This window comes from Talpa occidentalis, unplaced genomic scaffold, assembly GCF_014898055.3.
Source record: "Talpa occidentalis isolate TD23 unplaced genomic scaffold, MPIMG_talOcc4v2.1 talOcc4.7, whole genome shotgun sequence".
Taxonomy (NCBI): domain Eukaryota; kingdom Metazoa; phylum Chordata; class Mammalia; order Eulipotyphla; family Talpidae; genus Talpa; species Talpa occidentalis.
In genome coordinates this window covers 71305361-71312181 of record NW_023605083.1, presented here as the reverse complement: position 1 = coordinate 71312181, position 6821 = coordinate 71305361, and the positions used below count along the sequence as shown (strand labels likewise).

At 40.6% G+C, this 6821-nt stretch overlaps 1 long non-coding RNA gene across 3 annotated transcripts; it reads left to right on the top strand.

Moving 5' to 3' along the window:
* The first annotated feature begins 640 nt into the window (after positions 1-640).
* On the top strand, positions 641-3885 carry LOC119232246 (uncharacterized). 3 transcript variants are annotated; one of them, XR_005122035.2, is made up of 4 exons: positions 641-931; positions 3171-3238; positions 3428-3519; positions 3671-3885. It is a non-coding gene; the product is annotated as an uncharacterized LOC119232246 (long non-coding RNA). The 3 variants fall into 3 exon arrangements; XR_008549543.1 differs by having other exon boundaries at positions 3140-3238; positions 3441-3519; XR_005122036.2 differs by having other exon boundaries at positions 3140-3238.
* Positions 3886-6821: the final 2936 nt, after the last annotated feature.

Below are 6821 nucleotides of genomic sequence, written 5' to 3'. Positions count from 1 at the left end.
TACTGCACCACTATTTATTAAAAAATGATTTCTTCTTCAGGTTGTTGATTTTGATCTGGCAAATGTATTAAATAATTATTGTTGGAATTAATTTTCTGGTAACTTTGATACCATTGATTTTACAAAACTTGAAAAGAACAATGGCATGGCATATAGTTCAGTAATTGTTACTTTGTAGTAAGTTCAATTCCAGTAGGAAGAATCTAACACTGCTATCTTCAAAAGATCCTTGACTTGTTCAATTGTTCTTCACTAGCAATTTGCAGTTAGGTAGTCTTTTGAGGGATTAAAACACTAAATAACTTTGTTTCTATGCCCAGGTTTCCTCTTGGTTTTACCTCAGACATAGTGAAATTGGTATCTTTGGGTGTAACATACAAGAAGATGCATGTTAAAGAAGTTCTCCTGTTTGTTACAATTTGAGAGCTTCCACCTTAGACATTAAGGTCATTTTATTTTTATATACCTTGCTTATTTTTTTATTAAATTTTTAAAATTGAGGTAACATTTGTTTATAGTACTGCATGTGATTAAGGGTAATAAGCTGTCGGGTAAATGGTTTTCAGGATTTTCTGCCCTCCTCCCATTTGTTACATTGTTACAAGTTGTGTTACTTACTTCTGTGGGCCATGACTTAGTATTGAGATATGGGCCAAGAGAAGCAGAAGAGGCAGGAGAGAGAAGGGAAGAAGGAAGGCCAGAGAAGCCCAGAGTGAAGACTTGCTGGAACTTGGAGGCCTACTGGCCTCCTAGACTCCCGGCACCCCTGCCTGCCGTGTACCTGGTTGCTGCACTACATGTAAAAGCTCAATAAAACCCTGAGGAAGCCACCGAGGGCTCCAGGACTCTTCTTTACCCGGTCAGTATAGGATCATAGAAAACCTGCTCAGTGGCTCATCCTGCTGCTACATGGGCTCACACTTCCTCAGAGGTAAGTCACCATACCACATCCATACCCATAGTCCTTTACTATGGACCACTGGGCCTCCTCACCCCTTTGTTGTCACCCCCTCTGCCTCCTCCTCTGGTAGCCTCAGTTCTATAATCATACTTCTAGGACTTGTTTGGCTTAGTTTTGTCAGTTTCTCTTTTTTGTTTCTCTGTATTCCACGTATGAACAAAATCATCTGGTATTTGATTTATTTCACCTAGCACAATCACCTCCAGTTCTATCCATGTTCTTGCAAATGGCAAGAGTTCCTCTTTTTTTTTTATAGCTGAGCAGTATTCCATTGTTACAAATACCACATCTTCTTAATCCACTCCTTTGTTGTTGGGCACTTAGGTTTCCCATATCTTGGCAATTGTAAGTAGTGCTGCAATGAGCATCAATGTGCATATAGCCCTTTGAATAAGTGTTTTGGTATTCTTTGGGTAGATGTAGAGGAGTAGATTTGCTGGATCATATGGCAGATCTATGTGTAATATTTTGAGATACTATATTGTTTTCCACAAGACCAGTCTACTTTCCCCAGCAATAGTGTATGAAGGTTATTAAGGTCATTTTAATTCTGTCTCTTCTCCCAACTGCCTAGTTCATCATTCTGTCTTTCTTTATATTCGTAGAAAATTTTTTTCTTTATCATGTTTGGATTATGTTTGCTTCCAATTATTTTATATTCATTATTAATGTAAATATGATGTTACTCCTGTTTTCTTGTTTTTATTTTTCCTTTATATCAATGGTATATAGGAATACAATTGATTTTTGAGAAGCTATTTCTATCTCCTTAACTTTTCTGAACTCATATTATTGCTAATAGATTTCTGGCTTATTTTTTAGAAACTCAGTAATTACGTTTTCCACAAAATTTAACATGTACTTCTTTCCCTGCTATATTTATGCCTCTTATTTCACACTTAATTTTTATATCTATTTGACTCGACTACATTTTAGAGCTATTTGAAATGGGGATGACTGGCTTCTATATTAGCATGGAAGTTGCCACTCTGCTAATGAGCAAAAAGCTGAACAGACTGATAAATCACCAAGTCTTCTTAGATCTTAGGAGAAATAATTGAGGGCAAACTGCTGCCCTCTAAGTTTCAGCAACCAGGTTGTGTTGCTGACGTGGAGTTCTCAGCACAGGGCAGGTGACTTCTTGCAGTGTAGGCATCACCTGGGAACATAACATGGATGTAGACTCCCAGAGTCTACAGGTGGGCCTCAGACTCACTGAATGCAAATCCGCATCTTCATGACACCCCAGGAGATGCATAACATGTTCAAGGTCAAGAAACACCAATCTCAGGAGCTTGCAGAATTGTCCACCAGAGGGCAGGTTTGCAGCAGGCACAGGTAGCCACAGCCAGTCACCCCTCTCCTTCAAAGAACACCAGAAGTGGCATTTACTTGGAGCTTGTTTGGAAGTTTGGAACTGTTGCTCATGAACTCTGTGTGTGTGTGGGGGGGGGGGTAGGGTGTGTGTACGTGAACTATGTGGGGGAGAGGGCCCAGAGGAGACCCTGCATCAGTGAGTGACAGGTTGTGGGGTGTGAGCCATGAATTCTCCCTCTCTGGGCTTTTCCCAGGTGTTTTCACAGGCATTGTCTGATGAGAAGGACAGGGTGACACACTCTCATTTTACAGACCAGGAAATTGAGGTCCAGAGAATGAAAGAAAGTTGGCCGAGAGAATGAAAGAAAGCAGTGTCAGCTGGTATTAGATGCAGAATTGGAAAGCAAATCTCGGGCCTGGGCGGAGAGCATCTCTGTAGGGACAGAGAGGGTGGCGTAGCTCCAGTCTATGCAGGGGTGAGTGGTCTGCCTCCCCCTTGCCCACACTCTTCACTCAGTTGCCTTCTGAACAGTTATCTTGTTTTCTTTGGGAGTGCTAAAAACAGCTGTTTTAATAATTCAGTGAAGAATGTTTATGGGCTTTGCTCAATACTTGGGGTCCTGAACTTAACCTTCAAGGGAGCAAAATATAAGTCTTAATTGGGAACATACAGGACCAGTCTTGGGCTCCCAAGGATTTCCTGGGTATCTTGATGGGCTCTAAGGCCACGACCAGTACCAGCTGTAAGCCACCGACACTTCAATTAATTTTCCTCCCAACCTATTTAATTTTCCTCTTCAATTATAAAAACAGAGATTCACTTGTGCAAGCTCAAGAAAATTTTTCTTTTATTTTTCTAAGAATTCATTTGGATGGCTTGGTTTTTCGCCAGCTTTCAGCGTGCTGTTGGGGTCCCAGATCAGCGGAGCTGGGGATGACATCACCAACATGACAGCAAAGGTACACTAGGATTAAATTCTCCTATAAAAACAATTGATAGGAGAACAATGAGTTCCTGGTGGGGCCCTGACTTGCTGGACAAAGTTGGTGATCCGACAGAAGCAGAGGGAAAGTGAGAGCGGCAGGGGAAGGGAGGAGAGAGAATCATCCATCAGGAACACTTCTCCCCTCCCCCCACCACAAACCCAGCCCACTTTGCCAGGAAAAGAAAAAAGGAGGAAAAATTTGGAGGCCACGGGAGAATCCTGAGACATCTGAGAACTCCCGAAGATGACTGTAGGGTAAGTAAAGTATCAGGCTTTTCTGCCCTCCCGCCATTAGGATTGATGAAAGAACCCTGTGGTCCCGAATGCATGCCTGATGGCGGGCACCTGGAGTAGGGCGTGGGCATGCGTAAGTGGATACACCTGGGCTAATACTGGGCTTTTTAAGGGTGGCGTCACGGGGATGCCAGAAGAAGCAAAGAGAAATAAGCAGAGAGCAAAGAAGCAGAGAGAACGTGAGCGACAGAGAAGCTGAGACCACCAGAGAATGCAGGAGAGCCCAGATGGAGTGAAGACTTGCTGGAGGCTGGGAGGCCCGCCAGCCTCCCGGCCCCCCTGCACTCCTGCCAGCTATGTACCCAGTAAAATCCCAATAAAAGCCTGAAAAACCACCGAGGGCTCCAGGACTCCTCCTTTACCCCATCTGCTTGGATTATAGAGATCCTGCTCTGTGTCCTCCTGCCATTACAATGACAGATAACAGACCCTGAGAAGACATCCTACCCAGCCCCACAGCACTCCCCAGTGGACCAGACCAAAACAAGGGGTAGCTCACTGGGAGCCATCAGAGGTCTGAGAAGCAATTCTCCCCCAACGTACATGTACACGTGTGTGTGTAATTTAGTTGTCTATTGTGTCTTTCCTTCTTTACTACTTCTGTTTTCTGTTTCCTCTAGTTTTCTCCTTTCTCCACTATAACATATTATCACTATTTTCTCTTCTTTCTGTTACTTCCCCTCCTCCTCTGTCCTCATCTCCCATCTTGCCCTTCTTTTCTCACCTTCATTCCTTTTACATGTCCATATCATCCTCTTTCCTCTTCTCTTATCTCTTCTTTCACTCCTTAATCTCTCTATATTCCTGTACTTTTCCAAGACACACCTAGAGGGACCTAGCAGCTCAGCAGAGAAGTACATCCTACCCAACCTGCAAGCACCTTCCAATGAACTTTGCCTTAGTGTGTGTCTGGAGGTGCAGTGCTCTACATGAGACTCTTGACTGCCATGGGCTGAGACTTTATATCCCATCTTACATAGTGGGGCCTGAAAAAGTAGTGGCTCCTGGAGCAAATCACAGCTCAAAACAACATCTACCATAATAGAAGACTGTCCGGACATGCACCCAAGTGGGAACTGCAGGGACCTCTCAACTCCCAAGTCTGGAAGCCCCTGAATACACCATAAAAACAATACACCATAGAATACACAATACACCATAGAAAGATAGTAATGGGAACAATACACCATAGAAAGATAGTCAACCTCCAGAACCCAATATTATGAACATAGAAGAATATCTCTGTCTGGCAGAAAAAGAATTCAGAATTGCCATAATGAAAACACTTAAAGAATTAAGAGAAAACATTAGAAAAGGAAAAAAATATAAATCACTGACTGAGGAATGAGAATGAATACCTAAAGAAGAAATTGAAGGAAGAAGAGGATATCCAAAGATTAGTAGGGGAGCTCAAGAATTCTGGGAAATGCCATCAAAGTAGAATGCAAGAAATGGAAGAATGAATCAGTACTCTTGAAAACACAGATATAAAAGAACCCAAAAAGAAAAGGAAAGAGAAGTACAAAGGGAAAAAAATGAAGAAACACTTTGAGAACTATCTGACACCATGAGGAAAGGAAATATAAGAGTCATAGGAATCTCAGAAGGCAAGGAGAGAGACCAAGGAGCCAAGAAACTATTCAAGGACATAATTGAAGAGAATTTCCCAAACATGAAGATGGAAATGAAAATGGATACCCAGGAAGCCAGAAGTACAGCAAATTACCATAATGAAAGGAAAACTAGCAAGACACATAATAGTAAAGTTTCCAAGAGTCTAAGCCAAGGAAAATATAATGAAAATGACAAGGGCAAAGAAACAGAAAATCTATAAAGGAAAACCAATCAGGCAGATATCAGACTTCTCTGAAGAAATACTATAGGCAAGAAGAGAATGGAGTGCCATATTTTAAAAACTCCAAGTCAAGAAATGTCAACCAAGAATACTTTACCCCACAAAGCTCTCTTTCCTCTATGAAGATAAATTAAGGACCTTTCAGAAAAACAGAATCCCCAGAAATTCATACTACTAAACCCACACTCCAAAAAATACTACAAGAAGCCCTAAAGCCAAAACCAACAGAGGAATGAATAGGAAGAACAGAATAAAGTGAGGAATAGAATCATAAAAAAGACAAACAAAATGGCAAATATTGGTACCAGTGTATCAATATTAACTCTACATGTAAATGGATTAAACTCATCAATAAAAAGACATGGAGTAGGAGGCTGGATTGAAAAACAGAACCCAACCTTCTGCTGTCTACAGGAAACACATTTAACTACGAAAGATAAGCATAGATTGAAAGTAAAAGGCTGGAAAACAAGCAAATGGACCAAAAAAGAAGGCAGGAACAGCTATACTTATATCAGATAAAATAGACTTCAAAATTAAAAAGGCAAAAAGAGACATAGACTGTCGATATGTAATGATTAAGGGGACAAATACATTAGGAAGATATGACACTCATCAGCATATACTCCCCAAATGAAGGAGCACCAAAATATATCAGACAATTATTATCAGCCCTGAAAACAGACATTTCAGAAAATATATATGTACTAGGAGACTTCAACACCCCACTATCACCAATGGACAGATCAATGACAAAAAATAAACAAGGACACTAAAGTTCTGAGTAAGGACCCAGACCTCATGGGCTTAACAGACATCTATAGGACACTGCACCCCAAAAAATCTGAGTACACATTTTTCTCAAGTGCACACAAATCATACTCAAGAATTGATCACATATTGGGTCACAAAACAAACCTCAACAGATACATTAAGATCAAAATCATACCAACTATCTTCTCGATCATAAAAGCATCAAACTAGAAATAAACCATGAAACAAAAGCAAAGAACCCTCCTACTTCATGGAGATTGAAACCCACACTACTGGAAGACCACTGGATTAATGAGGAGATCAAAGAAGAAATTAAAAAATACCTAGTGATGAACAACAGTGAGGATACAACTTTCCCGAAAATATGGGGCACAGCAAAAGTAGTAATAAGATGAAAATATATAGCAATATGGGCTCACATCAAGAAGAAACAAGAAAGAACTGAAAGAGACAACCCAATATCCATCGCAAAGAACTAGAAAAAGAACAACAAAAATCCCAAAAGCCAGTATAAGAAAAGGAAATAATAAAAACCAAAGCAGAAATAAATGAAATAGAAATTCAAAAAACAATCCAAAAGATCAACAAAGCGAAAAGTTAGTTTTTAAGAAAATAAAAAAAATAGACAAACCTC